This window comes from Hyperolius riggenbachi, chromosome 1 (genome assembly GCF_040937935.1).
Source record: "Hyperolius riggenbachi isolate aHypRig1 chromosome 1, aHypRig1.pri, whole genome shotgun sequence".
Taxonomy (NCBI): Eukaryota; Metazoa; Chordata; class Amphibia; order Anura; family Hyperoliidae; genus Hyperolius; species Hyperolius riggenbachi.
The window spans coordinates 407,840,062-407,864,221 of record NC_090646.1 but is presented as its reverse complement, the minus strand read 5'-3'; the positions used below and the strand labels follow the sequence as shown (position 1 = coordinate 407,864,221).

Below are 24,160 nucleotides of genomic sequence, written 5' to 3'. Positions count from 1 at the left end.
TTTATGTATTTTTAATGTGCAGATGCTGGTGTCTTGGTAACAGATACAGGATGGAAGAGCATCCCACAATTCCAATTAATGCACAGTGCATGCCTTTGCTAACAGGATCTGTGGTATTTGCCTCATCTATAGCTGAAAACGTGTTGAACTGTATTGTGTGTGGAAACAGATCTGCAGATTAATAGTGCCTACTTATCATTATTTGTACATTGAGTACATGGATTCTAGCAGGTGTACAGTCATACAATTTTTGAAAAGTGGAAATTGTTTAATATGAATGTCAGTTACCATGTTCAACTGGACTTGTGTTTTGTACAGTCAGCTCTCAGGTCTAGTGAATCAAATTTACATATGGCAGTAATGATTTGTTAACACCCTTCTTTCATTATATCATTTCTACTGAACCCAAGGTGAGAAGGATGTGGAGGCTTACATGTTATTTCCTTTTAAATGATGCACATTGCCTGGCTGTCCTGCTGAGCCTCTGCCTCTAATATGTTAAGCCATAGACCCTGAACAAGCATGCACATCAGATTTCTATGACAAATCTGACAATATTAGCTGCATGCTTGTTTCAGGTGTGTGAGACCCCACTGACCAGAAAGATCATCAGGACTGCCAGGCAACTGGTATTGTTTAAAAAGAAATAAATATGGCAGCTTCTATAGGTCTCACACCTTGGGCTCCTTTTAAATCACTTTATAGACAACTAAATACATAGTTCTTATGGAATTAATGATTGCGTCGTGATTTATGGGCGTAATTTTTTTTTTTTTTGTAATGGTGAAGGATACCCAAGTACTGGTAGTTATCCTGCTGCAGGGAAGTCTGACAAGTACTGAAGATCCTTATTGACATACATACACGTACATTGTTTCATTTTTTGCATGAATAGATAGCAGTTTAAATCATTTTGGAAGTTTTACTTGGTATGTACTCTTAGCAGTCACTGATGCATACAACACTAATATAGAAAGTTCTAGCTTAAATTTAAAAAAAATCCCTACTTTTTAGTTTTAATGTGGGTCTGATTCAAAAATCTTTTCTAGTGTTGGATTTGTATATAAAATTGTCTCCTGATCCATACCATAGATAGAATAATGAGATATACTGAAAGGTTGGTGAATTAGTTGTGCAGCTCCTGGATTCACACACTTGCACTGCAATAACTTTTTACAAAAATCCTGGATAGACATTATTCACTAAAACAAAGTTTTCTGTACAGGTGTGTGCAGCTGACAGTGATAACACAAGCCTCATTCACTCATACAATAGCAGCCCTCACTGTGGTCTGTAACGGAGGTAAAAGCTACCAGATCGGGCAATAAAAGCACATATTCCCTCTAGTGTTCTGTATCTCTGGAGTAACTTCATAAACTAGACCTGTGATTCCTGCAGATCATGTGTTCAGGATTACTCCACTGTAAACAGTGACGTTCTCCAAACATGGCTTGCTGGGGGTACAGGAGGACAGAATTGAGAAACATGAAGCAAAAAACAACTAGTGCGGTATTTGCCTGCTTAAAAAAAATTAATTAAGACAGCTAAAATCTTTTTACCTGTTTTCTTAACTGAAGGTCCCTAATCATGACTTGTTACAGGGGCATAGCAATAGAAGGGGCAGAGGTTGCAACCGCATCGGGGCCCTTGGGCCAGAGGGGCTTTGAGGGGCCCTCCATCAGCTGCAGTATTAGCTCTCTATTGGTCCTGTGCTCATAATAATCACTTCTATAAATACTCTGAATAGTGACAATCATTAACAAACTGCTCCCCATCCCCTTCTTGCATCTCTGACACTGTAGTTACCAATTGCAAATTTTGGTGCGCCTTATCAATTGTTATGTATAGAGTGCTTAGGGGCCCCCAATGTAAAACTTGCACCAGGGCCCACAGCTCCTTAGCTACACCACTGACTTGTTAGTTATCTCTGAGGAATTAATTTGAGAAACAGTTGTGGAAAATTATGCAAACTAAAAGTGTCAAGACGGAAGTAAGGTTGCACCCCAAAAAGTGCCCGTAAACATGAGCTGATGGTTGTACCGTCTGACCTGGAAAACATAATTATCCTGAATGATCATGCTATAAACATTCATGCACATATTGGCTGAACATCCTTGTTTAAGCGCTTATCAGACAAATGGGGTAATTTGGGCATGTCCGTGCACCTGGTCTTTGGGCTACGCGTAGACCACAATGTTAATTGTATATATAGTGGTGCCTAGAATATATTTTGGGTGCTGGAGGCACAGGATGTAGCCAACCCCAGTAGGCGCTGGAAGATAACAAATAGTGACGGCGGGGTGGCACAGATAGTGTCGGAGCAAGAAATGGTGGTGGCAGGGTTAAGTAATTTATTGCTCATAGGCATTAGTGCTAGGTTGGGGAGGGGGTAGTGTTGGAGTAGGTATTCGGTAGGTGAGCATTAGGAGTAGGTAAAGGGAGCTAGTGTTAAGTGTAGGTAGTGGTAGGGTAGTATAAGGAGTAGTAGAAGTAAGGTTAGCGTGAGAGGAAACTTAAGTAAAGTGATAGTAAAATTAACAATACTCTAGTATTGTTATTACCAATATTCTACCAGTGGCTTCACCAGGTGCCCAAATTACTGGATACACTTTTTAGCGTACACCTTATCAGAACCCTCTGGTGATTACACTGTAGGGAGAGGGTGTAAAACCAAGCCAAGTCATCATTTATGTCTGCAATAGTTAGCATAACCTATTTAATTGATTATTTACTCAGACATGATCTAATTATTGCTTGGATCATGTGACAATAATCTGAAGTCTGTGGGCAGATTTAGTATTTGCTTTAACATGTGTATCTACACTTTTTAAAGGATACCCGAACTGAAATGTGACATAATGAGATAGACATGTGTATGTACAGTGCCTAGCACACAAATAACTATGCTGTGTTCCTTTTTTTCTTTCTCTGCCTGAAAGAGTTAAATATAAGGTATGAAAGTGGCTGACTCAGTCCTGACTCAGACAGGAAGTGACTACAGTGTGACCCTCACTGATATCCGTGAGGGGCACACTGTAGTCACTTCCTGTCTGAGTCAGGACTGAGTCAGCCACTTACATACCTGATATTTAACTCTTTCAGGCAGAGAAAGAAAAAAAGGAACACAGCATAGTTATTTGTGTGCTAGGCACTGTACATACACATGTCTATCTCATTATGTCACATTTCAGTTCGGGTATCCTTTAAACATACACAGTGCATCATTTTCATCCCAAACCACTTGTCTTTGCTTTTAAACGAGTCACAGTTAAAGGAGGTAGGCCAGTGATTAATACCAAATTGCCAGTTTTTAATAATGTGCCTATGTATAAAATGCTGTAATATAGCTTAATTAGGCAGACTGCTGTGAATCTGGTTTATTGCTATGTGGATTACAGAATCATGAAATTTCACCATTCACTTCAAACATCCAACCATATGTGCAGAAGTTCCTGTTTTTTTATTTAGCATGGTGGGGTGTTTAATGCATCCCTTCTGGTGAATCATCTGCATAGTGATGATGTTGCCTGAGTAATGTGATTTAAGGACGTGGTGCACATACAGACATGGGTGTGTTTGTGTTTTGTTGTGAAAATGGAGCAATGTAAATAATGAGCATTCAGAAGCACTTGTTACTGGATCTCTACTGGGTTGTGGCAAGCATTGCTTCAATACATCACATCACTTTTATTTACTGGATTTTGTCATAAACAGCTAACAAGGTAACAGTGACTCAGCCCAGGGGTTTCTCATCATTCATGTCTGTTGACAACCTGCAGACACCACTAGCCATAATCTTGTAGGAAAAAAATCAAGCTAATTAGAAAATCTTTTTCTGCTTGCTCTTCTTTACCTCTAGATTTAGCATAAACCATTGTTGAAATAGTCTATTTATGGCTGGTATACACTGCTGACACTGTATTCAATAAAAACATAAAAAAAAGCCCCATAAAAACGTACAAGGGCTGCCACCTGCATGGATCAAGACTCAATACCTTTGGTGACATTTTGGGGTGGAGTTCTGTAACCTAGAGGCTAGCAACACATCTGTTGCTATAGAGAAGAGTAGTGGGACGACACACGGTGCGCAACGAAGTGCTAACGGTGGTCGGTTGGGTGTCAAAAGCCACTAAAGATCTGGCAAGTTGGATCCTTAGGCGACATCGGATCGGGGGGGGGGGGGGGGGGGGGTTTGTACACATTCTAGATTCTTAACCGAGGTGGTCCTTAAAGGCAACCTTGGCTGAGTGTATTCCAGTGTGTGTACATAGCTTAACAAAATTCTATTAAAAATGATTTCCCCTGTCCTCTATTACATTGTTTAACCATTTTGTCAATTATGGTAAACACTAATTGGAAAAGGCTGTTCTTTTCACAGATTGCAGGGGGAGTATGGCTTGGAGCACAAGCAGTGCTATAGTGAGGCCATAATAGTTTTGTACATAACCAAATGGTACAAAGCTTGGCAGTGCAGTTGATATTGGATTACATGTGATGTAAGGGGGCAAGGTGATAAATGTTTGATATTAGGCACATGTTAATTGTTTATAACAATGGTCCTCAAACTAAGGCCCGTGGGCCGAATGCGGCCCCCTGAGGCTTTTTCACCGGCCCCCCACACACAAAATGGATTATACATGCGGTCAACTACATTTTTAAATATTGGTGGTCTGCATGTAGAATGAAGCCAGAAAGCAGTAATTTGCTGGTTTCCAATCAAATTCCACATAAGATGACACTGTTGTCCAATTGGACTGAAGAACTGTCACCTTAGTATGCATCACTGTTTGGCCCGCAAAGACTTCTATGTATACTCCGGCCCCCCAGCAGTCCTAAGTATGTTGGCCCGGCCCTCGACCTAAAACGTTTGGGGACCCTTGGTTTATAACATCTAATAATAATGTATGCCTCTCTGTAACAGTGTTGGGAGACCTTGGCTGAGCTTTCTGTCTCCTGGCAGAGAGTGGACAGAGAAGTCAGCTCTACCCATCCAGTCACATGTCCGCTCACAGGAGACCATGTTGACCTGGTGAACTCCCACACCACAAGCCTTCCTGTATATACTGTAAAAAAAGAAGAAATTTGCACCTAGGAGGAAATCAAAATGCTTTTTCTCATTTGAGGCGTACAAAAGACACTTAACAGTTTACACATTTTAGACCAGCCTCAATCATATCTGAATTTAAAAAAACAACTTCCAGATATAAAACACCTTCCTCATTATCAGTTAGCATTTGATTCCATCAGCTCATTAAGAGAGACTTAATACATGGAGTGGAGCAAATATCCTGGTAGCAAAATACAGGGACTGTGTATAACAACACCTAAATTAATAAAAGTAATATATAATATACAACCACAACAGAAAACATTTCCACTGCAGAAAGCTGGAAAATGAGAAGAAGAATGGGACGAGTCTAGACCTAGACTCCTGAAAAGAAAATGTAAACACACAAAAAATATGTACATTTTTCTAGGCTTTTTTGTGGTGTTTGTTCTGTCAGTGACAGCGCACAGACGCAGCGACAAGTTAACACCCCGTGCTGCGGTGCGTATGTAAAAACATTCAACTTCTGATCGACAGAATTCGGAACAAGGTTATGAATTAGAATATGCCAAATTCTCCAACACTAGTTTCTATAGTATGAATGAGCCCTGGCTGTAACTATGATAATCTCAGTATAGAACTATTCTAACTTAAATTTCTATAGCATTATAGCAGTAATATGCAGCTTTTTGCTGTATGTGGAAAATGATCTTTTTAATCAAGAATAGCAATACAAGAATCAGTCCTAGCTCCAGATTTATGAGTCATTAAATTATTTATGAGTCCAGCAACATATACTTCAGAAAGTAAAATATTAAATGGATGGATGAATGTCCAAGAGAGATCGGAAAAGTTATGCCATGTGAGTGAAAAATGTATGCTTTTATCGATTTAGAAACTTTTACTTTTAAAGTAGACCTGAACTCTAGCACAGGACAGAGCAAAAACATAGAGACATGCATCCTGAATGTATTTAGAGAGTTTATCCTAATTCCCCCTCATCTGTGACTAATTACCACTGTATTTTGATCTCTTCAGCTGTGTCAGCTCCGGAATCTCCTCTGCCAAGGCAGAGCAGCTAATTTGAAAACACAGGATGTTAACAATATGTCTACTTCCATGATTGCAGGAAGTAGACACACTGCAGATTTATTGCACTATTTGTATCAGCTGTAACAAAGAATTTTTTTTTTAAAGGATATTATGCTGTTGCTGATCTTTTAGAGCAGAGAGGAAGTCCTGAGTTCAGGTCTGCTCTAATCACTTCACATCTTCACATCTAGACCTTGTTTTCCCCCTATGGACTAGAACAGTATTGCTGTTTTAGCTATGTCCCTATTTAATCAGCAATACCTTTATCCTTACCTACGGACTTTTTCCAGAGAATCATTTTATTTTCTTTCATTTTACTGTAAAAAATACATCATTTCTCAATTTTTGCCCATTACAGTTTTAAACTAAAAAGTGCTACTGTAGATACAACACAAAAATGTTATTAGGCTATATATCCCTCATGGGAGAAGGAACATAAAGCAAAGGACCAAAGAGGCATTTATCCACTTCTCCTGTAAGAACATTGGCCTTGATGCACTAAGCTTGTCTAAGGAATTATCTCCTTATCATGCTCTTGCCTTATCTGTGCAGTACTTTCCTAGTATGTCAAAAGGTACCATAATTAAGATGAAAAAAGTAATATCAAACATTAACTAAGGGCCTCTTATTTTAAGTTACTGATTTGCTATTGGCTGAAATTATAGAAATATGGTGCATCAGTGCCATTGTTATGCACATGTATTTCCCAACTGTACAGTCATTTAAAGAGGAACTGTAGTAAAAATAACATAATTAATAAAATTGCTTATTTTTTTTACAATATTCATATATAAATGATTTAGTCAGTGCTTGCCCATTGTCAGATCTTTCCTCTCTCTGATTTACATTATGAAAAGTATCACTGGTGGTGATATCTTTAGTTCTGCCAGGTGATCTTTGCGGAATGTTCGTTTGTGAAAGTTCTATGCACAGATGGAGAAACTGCTTGCTTGGCAGTTGGATAAAGCCGTTATTTCCCACAATGCAACTAGGTTTCACAGACAGCAAACTGTCAGGACCATGGTCATGACATCACACTTTGGGAGGGGTTTCACCACAATATCGGCTATACAGATGTCCCTAAGTAACTATTCAAGAAAAGGTAAAGCTTTCTAGTGGGAAAGGAGGTATCAGCTACTGATTTGGTGAAGTTCATTCCTGGGTTAAAGGTCCTCTTTAAGTGATCAGTAGTCATATGTCAGCTTGTCTAACAGCCACATCCCACATCCCACAACAATCCAGCACAGTCATAGCATGTGATTCTTAGTGTCATCATAGCATGCTGGTATTAATATGCTGTTGGTAGTCATGTAGTTCAGTTTGATTTTGAAAATGTGTGTAACTGCTTCCATGACCAACAGATCTTTTGCTCTCTGGTCATTTCCCCCCCAAGCAGGCCAGTTATGATGTACTATGACGAAGAGTGCTAGGAATTAGATAAACATGTCTTCCACAAGCAGACTGCATTAAACATCTCTCCAACAAGCAGTGTAGTGGCAAATAAATGCCCCTGGAGGCAGCACCCTTTTAAAACAGAATGCAGCATGTTAGAAAAACACTTTCTGCACTTGGGCTGCTGGTAAAGTAATCTTGGCAAATGGTTCCAAATCAAGAAAATTGCAAGAAATCATGTAGTTCATTACATAGAAACCAAGAATGGCTCCAGTTGATATTTACTTTGGCATGTCATGGCATGGCATGGCATGATCTAGGTAATTAAAATAGCGTATAAGTGCTCTTATGTCCCATTTGGAATACTTGCTATTGAGTAGTCCTGTACATTCTTCAAAATATAGGCCATATTCAATTAGGATCGCCTCCTAGCTAAACAAATACCGTTTGGTAGGTTGTGCATTTCTTCAGACAGAGACATATGATTTTTGTCTCCATCATTCCTTTACACAAACAATCTGCTTTATATATTTAAAGAGAAACTCCGACCAAGAATTGAACTTTATCCCAATCAGTAGCTGATACCCACTTTTACATGAGAAATAGAATGATTTTCACAAACAGACCATCAGGGGGCGCTGTATGACTGATTTTGTGCTGAAACCACTCCCACAAGAGGCTCTGGTACCTTACGGTACTCTGGGCAAACTGCCACAATGTAACAATGTTCACAGACAGGAAATGGCTGTTTATAGCTGTCTGTTAAAGCCAGAACAGCTAGAAACAGCTACATAATCTGCCCACAGTAACAATGTCACCATGTAATACATGTCAGAATGTGAATCTGGGAGAGGAAAGATTTTACAATGAGCAAACACTGACTAAATCATGTATACATAATTATTGTAAAAATGAAGCACTTTTTTTATTACATTATTTTCACTGGAGTTCCTCTTTAAGGAGTATTCCGCCTGGTAAAAACCTAGATTAGGCTAGTAATATGCACATCTCCTGTTTCTCTTCACTGTTAGTTTGCTGGTCCAACCTGTGATTAATGCAGAGGTATGGATTTAGGAGCCAGACTTGGAGATACCTCTAACCAGCAGTCATTTTATTAACTTGATCACAAATACTGCTTGATTACTTATACATGGTTTAAGAACATAGATTGTATAAGCCTTTAAGTTGCCTTGTTGACAGTACATATAGGTGTGCATACACAGTATAGGAACACATAGATTTTCTGACCAGTGGGAAACTGCTCCTGACCATTTTATATGTGGAAGCACGGGCATGCTGTAGCTCACCAAACCACTTCCCAGAATCCACCACAAGCCTTGAATCTGGGCAATAAATAATTCATGTGCATGCACAATGGGCTCCGGTTTGTTCCTCTTGCCAGGACAGTACGCCCCCCTGTAAAATTCAGAGAAAATGGTCTTACAAACTGGCCAAAAGAAAAATTGTGCTAATTTTATGTATACATAGAAAACATTAATAGACTTTATGTATCACCCTAACAAAGATAGCACATGTCACCTGCTAAGAAAACTTCACTTAATTTTCTGACTTCTACTCTTTTAGTGTCTTTTTTCCTCGTAAGTACAGTACCCAGCATCTGGCAGCTAGGTACACACCATGCAATTTTCTGTTAGATTTTCTGTTACATTTACCTGCCAGATGGAAAAATTCTATCTGTCAGGTAAATCTAACAGAAAATTGTATGGTGTGTACCTAGCAGCCTTTGATGAATTGATGCCATGCTAGAGTGGTGGTACAGGTGCGGGGTTGTCCCTTCACATGGAAAGTAGGGCCCCTTTTGCCTGTAATGAAGGGGAGACCGGGAGCCTGATGGTGCAATATCATTAGGTACAATATAATGACACTCAGAAACTCACAGAGATGGAAAAAATGGGAGTCTTTATTATAAAAACGGTTAGGCTGTAGACAATGCATTTCACGGGACTCAGCCTGCTTCTTCAGATCAATGCAAACAGATAACCTTTGTATGAGCCATGTGGCTTAAAGGCGCCCGCGAATCACATGGCTCATAGAAAGGTTATCTGTTTGCATTGACCTGAGGAAGCGAGCGGAGTCCCGTGAAACGCATAGTCTACAGCATAACCATTTTTAAAATAAAGACTCCCTTTTTTTCCATCTCTGTGAGTTTTCATTAGAGGTAAGATACCTCTTTTTATCTATATAGAGGAGAAAAGTTTTAATCACACTTGCACAGATTGGGCGCCTCCCCAACAACTCCTACCCAGTGATGCCATGCTAAGTACACACTATACTATTTTCTGTTAGATTTACCTGCCAGATAGATTTTTTCAAACATGTTGGAAAAATGTATCTGGCAGGTAAATATAACAGAAAATTGTATGGTGAGTACCTAGCATTAGGGCCAGTTTCCACTAAGTCTGAATATGCAGTGTTTTCCTGTGTTTGACCTGGTTAGAGAGCCGTTGCCTATTCAGACAATTCGCTGGTTGTCCAAAACACATGCCAGTGCGATTCTGGACAGCGTGCTGCAGTTTTCTGCAGCCGGCATCTGAATGCCTATAGTTGCACTGCTATAGCGATTTGGCTGCAGCTTTGCAGCGGCATGGGTGCTATGTCCGATTCAGCGACTAACACAGCACCCAGTGGAAATAGGCCTCTGATCTGGCTAAACACCTTGAGGTGCATTCACAATTACTGTCGCCTGCAAACATTGAGACTCATTCCCTCGGGTGACAGTTTGGGGCCGAGTGCTGTACAGATGTGTTGCTAGCCTATGAGTTAGACATGCGTTCTGTTGTTATGATGGGAAAGGAGAGAGCTTTGAGCGGGAATGAAAAGGAGGAGAACAATGCGCATGACCAGATGATCCGGCTCTCCAGGTCTCTGGCCGACACATCTGGGCTACCTTAAGCTGGCCATACACTAGGCCGATTCCCTGCCGATCGACAGCAGATTCGATCACTGGGATCAAATCTGCTGTCACATCGTTCCCGCTACACGCTGAATTTCGATCTTTTTCATCCGATTCCGTCGATCGCTCCGTGCGGAAAATTACCGTCGATCGCCCGCAGGTAGGGAGCACGTCGCTAGCGGCGTTCGAGTGCCCGACGGCCGACGCAATAGAGCTGCAATACATTACCTGCTCCGCCGGCACGACTGCCCCCCGGTCACCGCTGCTCCGTCTCCGCTCTGGTCTCTGGGTCCGGCATGCTTCACTCCGGGTCCGGCATGCCGGAGACCAGATCAGAGCGGAGACGGAGCAGTGGTGACCGGGGGCAGCCGCGCCAGCGGAGCAGGTAATGTATGTGGGCGGGCGGGGAGCGGCGGCGGCACCACCGCCACAGATTGTGAACGGTTTCAGGCTGAAATCGGTTCACAATCTGTTTGCAGTAAAGGTAGCCATACGATCCCTCTCTGATCAGATTCGATCAGAGAGGGATCTATCTGTTGGTCGAATCTGATGGCAAATCGACCAGTGTATGGCTACCTTTACATATTCTATATTCTCAGCAGAGACGGCACCAACCAGCGGCCTCAGCCAAGTACCCCTCTAGCGTGTTTGTACAACACTTTCAGATGGATATACACTCATAATGGCTCTTGTCCTAAGGGATCAGGACTCAATCCCTCAAGTGACAGTCCAGGGCCAAGTGCTGTACAGACATCTCTCTCTGCTATAGACTAGTAATGCATAATAAGGAGGGAATACATCACGGTGCATAATGGAGCTGCTTCCAGTGAGTGGAGTAAGGAGGGGAATAGTTTTCTCGAGTGTCGCTGCCATTTACATATCCATTGTGCCAGAGCTTGGGGGACCCCACAAGGGGGACATGTACGCATGCTGGATTCTGAGGTGAAACTGGCCAAATATAGCTAGGCCGACATTAGAATAGCATGTGCACATAGCTTTAGAATCTGACTGAAAAATGATTGTCTGCCTTACTTCCTCTATGTAGTATGAATGTCTGCCTAAAATCCTATTGCAGTATGTAGAAGATTGTAAAAGAAGAACACTTATTATAGGCACATCATCTTTACTTCAGATAACTGTGATTATATGCAGGGCTACATGTGCAATACATTGTCAGAGAGGAATGTATTGACAATAATGTAAGCTCCAAGGTTGAATGTTAATTAGTAAACCCCAGTAGGAATTATATTCTATCATTATTTATGATACTTGGCAACATTCAGGCGCAGGAGACAACGCCCCTTTGTTGTCATATAGCAGGATAGGCTTTTTATGACATACTTTATTTTTCCCAGGCAATTATCTTCTTTAAGGGTGTTATAGCTTTTCTGCCCTCACCTGTTCACTCTTACAACAGAGTAGCACAAACCGCAAGTTCCAAAACAAACATGGCTGCTTCTTCAGAGCAAATCTGCAGTGCTAAGAATATGGAGGCAGCCAGTTTTAATTCCCTTTAAAGGAAGACTCTATGAAGTGCAGTTGATCTGAACATTGAAGAGGAATCAGATGCATAATCAGATGCTTAATTTATAAAAAAAAAAAATAAACAGTTGAAAAAAGTTTTAAACACTCTCTGTAGTTAGTTGGCTTCTCGCTTATCTGAAGGAGCCTGAATATTAAAGGAGAAAAACATTATTTACCTTATATTTGCAAGAACAAATACTGTAGTTATTTATAAACACTTTGCAGCTTATCAGTCTTAATAGTGAACTGCATTAACTGGGAGTTAATTTTCATCCTAACTCTATTTTCTAAACAGTTTATCTTGGACACAGAAGCTCTCTGTTAAAATTCATCCATGCTGTCTGCAGTCAGAGATAAACAGCAATCTGACAGCCAGAAGAGCTTGCTGTGGCTAAGTGAAGCACACTGATCAGGCTCCCAGAAGAAAATGAAAATATATCTTTTTACAAAAAAATGTTCTGGGAATGTAAAGTGGAACTGAAGATCTTAAAAAAACAAAGATTTTCACTTACCCGGGGCTTCCCCAAGCCCCCAGCAGCTGTCCTGTTGTTTGGCTGTAGCCTAGTGATGCATCTGTACAGCATTGGGGCCCTGTAGTATCACCCGCAGGATCAATATTGTTCCTGGCAGGTGACACAGATTGCTCCCAGTGTGAGTGTGTACACACCATTAGCCTAACCTGACCCTAACTTTGATCTTAAAGAGACACTGAAGCGAAAAAAAAATTATGATATTATGATTTGTATGTGTAGTACAGCTAAGAAATAAAACATTAAGATCAGATACATCAGTGTAATTGTTTCCAGTACAGGAAGAGTTAAGAAACTCCAGTTGTTATCTCTATGCAAAAAAGCCATTAATCTCTACGACTTTCAAAGTCGTGGAGAGGGCTGTCTTCTGACTTTTATTATCTCAACTGTAAGTGAACAGTTTTCTTTTTATCTGCTAGAGGAGAGGTCATTACTTCACAGACTGCTCTGAAAGAATCATTTTGAGTGCAGAGTGTTGTGTAATCTGCACATATTAGAGAATGATGCAATGTTAGAAAACACACTATATACCTGAAAATAAAAATGAGAATATTTTCTTTGCTGCTAAACTTCTAGTAATTATTCATAGTACACAACCAATTCATTATATCATATATTTTTTTTCGCTTCAGTGTCTCTTTAAAGGGACACTTAAGTCAAACAAAAAAATGAGTTTTACTCACCTGTGGCTTCCAATAGCCCGCTGCAGCTGTCCGGTGCCCTCGCCATCTCCCTCCGATCCTCCTGGCCCCGCCAGCAGCCACTTCCTGTTTTAGTGACAGGAGCTGACAGGCAGGGGACGCGAGTGATTCTTCACGTTCCTGGCCACAATAGCGCCATCTATGCTGCTACAGCATATATCATATACCATATAGCAGCATAGAGGGTGCTAATGTGTCTGGGAACGCGAAGAATCACTTGGGTCCCCAGCCTGTCAGCTCCTGTCACCGAAATAGGAAGCGGCTGCTGGCGGGGCCGGGAGGATCGGAGGGAGACGGCGAGGGCACCGGACAGCTGCAGGGGGCTATTGGAAGCCCTAGGTGAGTAAAACTCATTTTTTTTGTTTGACTTAAGTGTCCCTTTAAGCATAATAAAAGCAAGCTTAACATTGTCTGAACTTCCTAAACACCATTACTATAGATCAGTGTTTCTCAACATTTTATTGGTATGTACCCCTTTTAAAACCCTCTACTCACCAAGTACCCCCTAGCATAGTAAACATTATCACAAGTACCCCTTGACAAATATATAATTAATCATAATATATGATAATTGATTCTAAACAATTTCCAAGCATTTACTATTGCTTTTAATTAGCTAAAATACTAACTTGGGGTTGTTTACCGTAAATAAGATTTATAATTTTCTAAAACTCTAAATTTCTTATTCTTACTTAAGTATATCAAGCCCAAGTACCCCCTGGAACCATTAGAAGCACCCCCTGGGGTACACGTACCACACGTTGAGAACCTAGGCTATAGATAACTGTAGATACTTTATTACTTTGGATTCAGCAATGCACCCAGAGACGTAACACTGTAATTATTGTAGCTGCTTCATGCCAACTGCAAAAATATTTCTCCCCAAGCAAACTGGTGTCAATCAACTTCCTTTTACAAAAATGTTTCAGCATATAACCATTTTCTCATCAGATTTTGCCTAGCATCTCCCCATTACCATTTAGAACGGACTGGTGTGTGTGGTCAAAAGTCATCTGACCATTGCTGTCTTGGGCAGATGTACCGGGGTCATGATGAATGCCTTCAATTAGTGAGTCAGTACCCAGCCCCGGTTTTGTGTGGAAAGATTGCACATATACATGTGTCATGCTGTGGGAGCACAAGGATGGGTTTATACTTTTACTACCCCTAGGTCAGCTTCTTGCTTCATATCCATGGGTAACACCACTCCTCAAATTCCATGTGCAGCCTCCTCTTCTGTGTTTATCATCCATGTGTCCCTCCCTTTCATGTACTACGCATTTCAGCAGCATCTCTCCTTTTCCATATTTTGCTTCAAGCAAATAGAACTAAAAATTAGCCCATAGTCCACACTCACAGGTGTGATTTGGCCCTTACTAATGCTCAGTACACTACTAAACTAATTTTGCAATCTTTATCTGCCGCACCATGAGGACTATATCATTATAATGATGGTTGGTATATTGTTTAGCATATATTTTATTTACAGATTATTCAAGTGTCTGTCTGTAAAGCTACACAATGTTGGCTGCTTTCTGTATAAAGGTTCAAGAATGGTAAAATTCAGATATACTTTAATTCCATGTTATATGCAAGCTTTCCATTCCATTCCCAAATCATTTGTCAGAAAATACTTGCTGGTAAATAATACTTTGATCCCATTTACAGTTATGTAACAATAATTTACCATCTTGCGTTGTTTTCACATATGTTGCTTAATTGGTCAATAAAAATTATTGAAACAGAAAATCTGCCCAGAGCACCATATACAATAGTTAAAGGTAAACCACATTACTTTAGCAACCCCATACATTAATGGTAATCGGTGTCTGTGCATAGTAAATACAGTTCAGGCAGGAAAAGATTACTGCATAACTTTGTACAGTGTATTAATGTAAAAGTATAGTGTAAAAAGTACCAATACATAGCCTGCAACTCCCCACAAAAGCAAAACGGGGGGTTGAGGCAGAGAATTTGCAGAAAACTAAAATCGCCTTTCGTTAAGGAAACAAGTTAAAGGGGCACTATAGCGAAAAATTGTAAAATTTAAAATATGTGCAAACATAAATAAATAAGAAGTAAGTTTTTTCCAGAGTAAAATGAGTCATAAATTGCATTTCTCCTATGTTTCTGTCACTTACAGTAGGTGTTAGAAATCAGACAGAAGTGACAGGTTTTGGACTAGTCCATCTCTACATAGGGGATTCTCAGCAAGACTTTTATTCTTTATAAAGATATTCCCTAAAAAGGTTTTAAACAATGATACTGGCCAGCTTCCCTGTTCACTACACAGTTTTTTTGGTAGTTGGACAGAGTAACTGCCATTCACTAAGTGCTTTTGAAAATAAATAAATCCCCCATGAAGACATGGACTAGTCCAAAACCTTCTGTCAGATTTCTACTGCCTACTGTAAGTGGCTGTACTGGAAAAATGTACTTCTTATTTGTATATGTTTGCACATATTTTAAATTTTACAATTTTTTGCCATAACGCCCCTTTAAAGTATAACCTCAGTAAGGGCTCATTCACACTGCAGGCGTTTTCGGCTTTTTTTTGCCCGCGTGCGCTTTTTAAAAACGTGGACAATACATGTCTATGAGAAGGTTCATATCAGCGTGGGTCGTGCACTGTGCGGCTAGCAAAGTGGTGCGTGTGACATTTTCGGGGCGATTCCGCCTCAATGGAAGGTATAGGAAAAAAACAAAATGCTTGCAAAATCGATTTTATGGGGCGATTGCATTCGCGTTTTTAAGAATAAATACATTGAATTTATTATTTTCCGGGACAAAGAGTTCACTTCCTGACTTGTGTCAGGGAGTGAATTAAAAAACCGTTCGGGAAAACCGCTTAGAAAACCGCTTAGCACAAAAACAAATCGTCCACCCAAGCGCCGTGAATCGAAAAAAAAATATGCTACCATCCATGCGAACAGAACGCAATGTCAACAAGGCCTGAGGAACAATTTAAAGCAATCAGATCTCAAGGATGATTTTAACATCAAACCAGTTAGCAAGGATGGAGCGGTGGTTGCTATGAACTACAAAGATTATTGCAGTCAGTTCTGTTCACATGCTTGAGTAAACTTGTTTGAAGCAGCCCTTACGGACTGTCTTGGACGATAATCTGTTGTGTCGTTTAAAGATCTTGCACATATTCTGATTGCTTGATGATGAATCCTAGTGATATGGGAGTTTCCACAACTAATGCACCCAAGGCATAATGCACACATAAGGGCATGCACAGTTTCTCCACATGATGGTACTTAACATCCTTACTGCATAAACGTCTGCCCACCATGTCAATAGGCAGATGACTCCCCCATAAACACACCTATGCTCAGTAATTGGTGGATAGTTGCCATCACAATGGTGATGTGCTGGGTAATACTATAGTTCATTCTGCTTTGGGGGCAAGGGCATTGGGCTCTGCCTCTGACACAGGAGACCAGGGTTCGAATCTTGGCTCTGCCTGTTCAGTAAGCCAGCACCTATTCAGTAGGAGACCTTTGGCAAGTCTCCCTAACACTGCCACTGCCTATAGAGCGCGCCCTAGTGGCTGTTGCTCTGGCGCTTTGAGTCCACCAGGAGAAAAGCGCAATATAAATGTTATTTGTCTTGTCTATTTGTCTTGTCTTGAATGAAAAACTGGTTATGCCTCCCCCCATTCTCTTCAGTGGAAGTAGTATACTGAGAGACTCTTCATGCCTCTCAGTATCCATTGCTGGAGACCACACTTGTGGCTAGCACAACAACACTTCTTTCCACAGGGAGCATTGGAATTGCTAATGACAGCGTTCGCCAACCGCCTCCCCGAAGACAGTATGAGAGGCCAGGCACTGCCATGCTGGCTAGCCTACAGGAGACTACTGGACAAATGCCAGAAATTGAGATAAAATCATCTGCTAGACTGTCACAGTATAAGGGGTTTTTTTTTGTTTGTTTTAGGTGCGCTTTTTAAAGTGGGGAAGATCCCCTTTTTTTAGCTGAGGCTAAAAAGGAAAGGAAAAAAATCCTGACCATTCCCATTAAGTTTTGCTGTGATATTAGATCAGCCCATTCACAGTTAGAAAAGTTCACATGTGGCGAATAAATTGTACATAAAATGTAAATAAAATTAAGATTCTAGATGAAATGTCATCTGCTGGTATCTATTCCTTTTCATAATCACTGGGCTTGTGTTTAATTACTTCCTAAACTGTGGTACATCTAGCAGGGGTGGGACATGAACTTACTGGCGGTGGCACACTACAGGTCTGGAATTTCTCTGCCTAACTGTAATGCTGGGAATACTCCATGCATTTTTCCGGCAGATAGATGGTTCGATAAATAATTTCCAGCATGTCCGATCTTACTTTCAATCATTTTACCACTTGATTTCTCATAGAAGGGAATAGAAATTGTTAAGAAAAGATAAGAGAATCGAGCGGGAAATCAAGCGGAAAAACGAATCGAAAATTAATCGAACGATAAATCGACCGAAAAAAAACGCATCGTGTATTGCCAGCATAATGTATCTGTTCACTCTGACATTAGATGTGATTTTGTGTTGTGGTGTTGCATGGCCCCCAGTGGCCATTTTCCAGATACAAATGCCTTGTGTATATGTGGTGGTTGTGTTAGGCACTACATGAGGTAATTTCTAATAGACCTGATGGTATTCATACACTGCAAAGGTTTTGGAGACAGCACACTATAAAGCAGAGGTTATCCCTTGCACTATGTTATTTTAAAGTTCAGACAAACACTATGTCTGAATCCTGTGTGTGGTCAAATATCTTTTTTTTTTTTAAACTAAATATTACTATGTAACTGATAGATAATGGAACATCAGGGTGCAGGAGAATGAAAATAGTTTACCTTTAAAGTACATATTTACTTCTTGTTCTTTAATATTGCAATTAAACATTAAACCTAAAAATCTTGGAATATTTTACATTTTTCAGTGTTTTGTCTCGACCACTAAACAGAATAAACAAGAAAAAAAAAGGATTATAAACACCATAACAAAAGTCTTCACCCAGCAGTTATGTAGCCCAGATCTTCCTCCACATACTCTCTCCCCTCTGGAGGTAGATTAGTAACACATTTCCTGTAAGAATAGCAACACATTGGCCAGGTCTGCCACTATCCTTTACAATAGCACACAGCCCTATTGGATGGGGGGGGGCATATTCCTGTCTGCCAGGCCAAGCTTGGGGGTCTGCTAGGAGAACAGTCTGGAAGTTATCGCATGACTGTTAGGTGAACACTTCTGATATTTGATCAGCATACAAATAAGATGCTCAAACGGTGTTGGAGGATCTAGGGAGTTTTTACATTACCTGAAATTCCTGTTTAAAGAGAAAGCTGAAACCACAGATGCATTGATAAAACTAGCACAGTTGATTTTATTCATCTGTCACATTTATCACATGTAGATTTTGTGGGAATACACATACCTGGTTGATTATCCTGCAAAACATTTGCAATTTGTGATAATCTCCATCAGAAATCCAGTTGGGTAATATTGGAATTTTATTTTACGCCTTACCATTTTTACTGCAAATACTGGGCATACTGCCAGAGGATTAGTAAGACACGTAATTGTGACTTTGTTTTGGGATACTTAATACCAGTAATTCATGTGAGTGAAATGTATCATGCAGAATTGCACAAGTATTTGGAAATGTCATTTTGAAGAACTTCATCAATTCCTCTTCTCCTTCAGTTTATATGAGCAACTCATAGATATATTTTTTTCCCAGGTTAATGTATCTTTGGGGTCTAGTCACTTAACTGCAGTGAGGATAATAACGTGTGTAAAGTCTTACTGGATGATGAGTAGAGCAGAATGCAATACATTACATGCAATGCAGAGCGCTTTACTAAATGTGCGTAAGACTTTCATGCATAGACTCCTTTCTATACTTTTGAGTTAAGGGCAGCCTGTCACTAGCTTATAATATTTAGCATAGTGACAGGAGTAGCTGCAATAGCCACCTTATCCACTGTAAGTGGCACACGTTGCATTAGCAGTGCCTTAGTTCCATGTGACCACTCAGCACTACACTTTCCATTTACTTCAGGAAGATACCTTGGACAATTGTTGTCAAACATAATGAGTTAAAATTTGACCAGAGTCTTTGCTGCTTGAGGTAAGCAAATTATTATGCGTAAATATGAGTGTTCTCATCACCTCATTTGAACTGAGGAAGTCAGTTATACTATTAATGAAATGTCTCCTATAATACAAAACATACTTAAGTTTATTAAACTTTGCACCTGAAAAAAAAACCTCATAGATGCTTCACATATTAATAATCTTCATTTAGTAATATTCTAACATATCTAATCTGTTTACGTAAACTGCTTTTAATTTTCTTGTATTAATGATATCATGTGGAGGGCATTAAAGGACCACTATCGCAAAAAAAGTAGGCAGTTAAAAAATGTGACAGATGACAGGTTTTGGGCCAGTCCATCTTTTTAAGGGGGATTCTCGGGGCTTTCTTTGTTTTCAACAGCATTTCCTGAACAACAGTTGCAAAATCTAACTGACATAATAGTGTGCAAGTGATTAGGGAGGCCGGCTGGTATCTTGCTATTTTGGCAGTTAAACTGCTGTTCAGGAAATGCTGTTGAAAACAAAGAAAGCCCTGAGAATCCCCCTTAAGCTGGCCACTAACTGTCCAATTTCTAGCGAAAAATCGTTCGAGCGATCAGAAATTCTGATCGGATTGGTTGTAAATAATCTCCATTGGTGAACACAATCGATTATGAACGAGTGAAAAAAATGTCGCCCGAATTAATTTTCGTCGAACGAAAATTTGGATTTTCTTGGTGGTCGTAATAGATAGGAAGCAATGATTGGTTAGTTGATGGTGTAGTGAACGATTTTTCATCCGATCAGAATTTCTGATCGCTCGAACGATTTTTCGCTAGAAATTGGACCGTTAGTGGCCAGCTTCAAAATGATGGACTGGCCCAAAACCTGTCATCTGTCACATTTTTTAACTGCCTACTTTTTTCGCGATAGTGGTCCTTTAAAGAGGAACTCCAGTGAAAATAATGTAGTAAAAAAAGTGCTTTATTTTTTACCATAATTATGTATAAATGATTTAGTCAGTGTTTGCTCATTGTAAAATCTTTCCTCTCCCCGATTTACATTCTGACATTTATTACATGGTGACATGTTTACTGTGGGCAGGTTATGTAGCTGCTCCTAGCTGTTTTGGCTGTTAGAGACAGCTGTAAACAGCTAATTCCTGTCTGTGAACATTGTTACATTGTGGCAGTTTGCCCAGAGTACCGCGGTACTCCGAGCTTCTTGTGGGAGGGGTTTCAGCACAAAATCAGTCATACAGCGCCCCCTGATGGTCTGTTTGTGAAAACCATTATATTTCTCATGTAAAAGGGGGTATCAGCTACTGATTGGGATAAAGTTCAATTCTAGGTTGGAGTTTCTCTTTAAGCCAAATAACGTTCTGATTTGGCTGCATGTGCTGTTTCTGTTTTAAAGTTGCTGGGTCGTCATATTCTTCATTATGCATTAATAGCAGTTACTATAAGGTAAGGGCCAATTCCAGCGTGCTTTGTATTCATATGGAATCTATTTACCGTATATATCAGAATCAGAATGACTTTATTTGCCAAGTGCGACAGGCGCCGCACCCGGAATTATTTGTGGACACAAGGCATATTGGCAAGTGCAAACAGTGCAAGTAACACTACACATAGTACAATTTATAAAGAAACATTTCAACATAGCAAATTACACATAGAGCGGTTGTCACTATATTATGCAAGGATGAACATGAGTGTCAGCCTATGGGCGCGCGTTCGTCCTCTAGTGCCCCGACGTGCAGAAGGGGATTAGGATATGGCATTGGGGAGAGGGTCTGAGTTGAGGAGAGTGATCGCTTGAGGGAAGAATGTGTTCCTACGCCTGGTGGTTTTGGTGTAGATGGACCTATAGCGACGTCCCGAACGAAGGGGACTGAAGAAGTGATTGCCAGGGTGGGAGGGATCGAGTGTGATTCTATTGGCCCTGGACCTCATTCTGGATGTGTGGAGAAGATCCAAGGGTGGCAGGGGCGACCCAATGATCTTCTCAGCCACGTTGATGACTCTCTGGAGTTTGAGCCTATCCTTTGCATTTGCCCCCGAGTACCAGACAATGATGGAGGAGCAAAGGACAGATTCGATGGTCGCTGTATAAAAACTGGGCAGTAGCTCCCTGGGCATGCCAAACTTCCTCAGTTGCCTCAGGAAGAACAGTCTCTGCTGGGCCTTCTTTTGGGTAGTAGAGATATTTTTGTCCCATCTCAAGTTCTCCGTGATGGTGGTGCCTAGGAACCGCGCGCTATGTACCCTGGTGACTTTCGGTGCCATCAATGATGACCGGGCTGGGTGGTGGAGCATTCCTTCTGAAGTTCACTATCAGTTCCCCCGTTTTTGCTGTGTTTAGTACAAGTTTGTTGTCTGAGCACCATCTGAGAATCCGCTCGATCTCGCTGTGATATTCCAGCTCCGCTTTATCACCCATGAGTCCTACGATGGTGGTGTCATCCGCAAACTTAATGACCTTGACGGTATCCGTAGAGGAGGTGCAGCTGTTTGTATACAGGGAGAAGAGCATCGGAGACAGTACACATCCTTGCGAGGCGCCTGTGTTTGTGGTTCTTACACTGGAGGAGCAGCCTCCGAGTCTCACTAGCTGTGTCCTGTTCGTAAGGAAGTCCTTGATCCAGGTGCAAAGGGTTGGGTCAACACCGAGCCTGTCCAGGTCGTCGTGCAGAATGTTTGGGCAGATGGAGTTGAACGCGGAACTGAAGTCCAGGAGGAGGATCCTTGCTTAGGTCTTCGGTTTATCTAGGTGTTCAGTGATATGTGCAGGGCAGATGTTAATGGCGTCTTCCACAGACCGGTTTGCCCTGTATGCAAATTGTGGAGGATCCAATAGGGTGGCAGTGTGAAGCTTCAGGTAGGAGAGGACCAGTCTCTCGAAGGTCTTCATGATAATCGAGGTTAGGGCGACGGGTCTAAAGTTGTTTAGGTCCGTGACTCCTGGCTTCTTGAGGACCGGGATGATGTCGGCTTTTTTGAAGCAGGAGGGAACTTTGCCCAGCTCCAGGGATCTGTTGAAGATGGAAGTGAGGACCGGGGCTAACTGACCCGCACATGTTTTTAGGCAGGATGGGGATATGCCATCTGAGCCTGAGGCCTTCCTAGTGTTTAGCTTCCGGAGGTGCCGTAGCACATCGGTCTCCTGGACTGTTAGCTGTGTTGAGGGAGTATGACCAGCGTGTAGAGGAGAGGAGGGGGGTGGATGCTTGGGTGAGAATGTGGTCGTTTGATGCACAGGTTGGGTGGGTTGGGCCTCGAACCTGCAATAGAATTTGTTGAGATCCTCAGCTAGTGCAGTGCTCGGAAGTATGTGTTGAGAAGGAGGCTTGAAGTTGGTGGCTGCCCTTAGGCCTTTCCAGACCTCCCGGACATTGTTGGACTGGAGGTTGCGACTCAGCATGTTGGAGTAATTTCTCTTTGCAACCTTCAACTCTCTTTTCAAGGTGTTCCTGGCTTCCCTGAAACTCTCTGGTGTTCCATATTTGTGGGCTTCCTCTTTTTGCCTCCGGAGCCTGCGTAGCCTTCCGTTGAACCAGGGCTTGTTGTTCGGGAAGACCTTGATGGTTGTCGCTGGGATGCATGTCTCCTCGCAGAATCTAATGTAGGAGGTGACATTCTCTGACCATTCCTCCAGGCAGGGAGCTTCCAGGACTGACCAATCGGTGCTGTCGAAGCAGGCCTGAAGTTGCCTCTTCGCCTCCTCTGTCCACTTCTTCACAGGCTTGACTAGCGGCTTTGTGGTTTCAAGGTGTCTTCTGTAGGTGGGGATCATGTGGATTAGGTAGTGATCAGAGCTGTCCAAGGCAGCTCAGCTAATGGCCTTGTACGCGTCTTTGAGGACCGTGTAACAGTGGTCCAGGGTGTTCTGGTTCCTGGTGGGGCAGGTGATGTGTTGTTTGTAACAGGGCAGCTCTTGGCGTAGGTTTGCCCTATTGAAATCCCCCAGAATAATAAAGAGGTCCCCTACTCTCTATGATCAGCTTTGTGAAAAAATATTACAGTGATCCTCTGACTCCAGGAATGATCACTCTTATATATTTACTCTCAGTCACGTCTCCAAAAAATCTCAAAAAAACCTACATCAAAAGAGAAAATAGGGTTGTGTCAACTGTGCGATTTTTATCTGTGAAAGTAGTCATCTATCCATGTCATGGTATACTGTAGTATATCCAAGCATAACTTCAACTGGAAATCTTTTGTACTTTGTAGAAAACAGCTTTTCTTGTTGATGATACATGGCATTGAGGGCATTCTTTAGAGGCCATTTGGATTAAGGGCCGGTTTACACGGACGCTTGGTGTTGATTACCGCTAAGTGTCCAGGACTCATCGGTTAAATGTTACCATTCAAGTGAATGGGAGTGTTTAGCATAGCGCGGTTACCACTGATTACCGTTGATTGTGCAAACGCATTGTTCCAATCCCAATTTACCACGTTGTTTCAGGCGACCCTAGAAGCCACATGCAGCTTCTAGGGTCGATTCACCGCCATGTCTTCATGTCCCCTTGTGGGGATGAAAACCACTGATTGTGATGGGACGCCGATGATCGCCGCAGGAAGCCCGGCGCCGCCCCAAAATGTGACGACGCAGAACGGAACACCAGTGGATGCCAACAAGCGTCCGTGTGAACTAGCCCTAATAAATGTTCATGTAGCAATAACAAAACATCTCATAAACTTCCCCTGGAAAACTATCGTCTTAAATAGGAATCTGATTTAGGAATAACAATAGACCAAAAAGACTTAGGGCCTGTTTCCATAAGCCACACATTTGCATTGCTTCAAACCTGAAGCCAATGCATGTCAATAGAATAGTTTCCATTGCATGCAAATTTTAATTTGTGATGCGATGTGA

The 24,160-nt window shown here is 41.3% G+C and overlaps 1 protein-coding gene across 1 annotated transcript in view; it reads left to right on the top strand.

Annotated features, from left to right (window-relative positions):
* The window catches only part of SLC1A1 (solute carrier family 1 member 1), a 132,006-nt gene that overhangs the window by 687 nt on the left and 107,159 nt on the right, over positions 1 to 24,160 (top strand). The window lies entirely within an intron of this gene.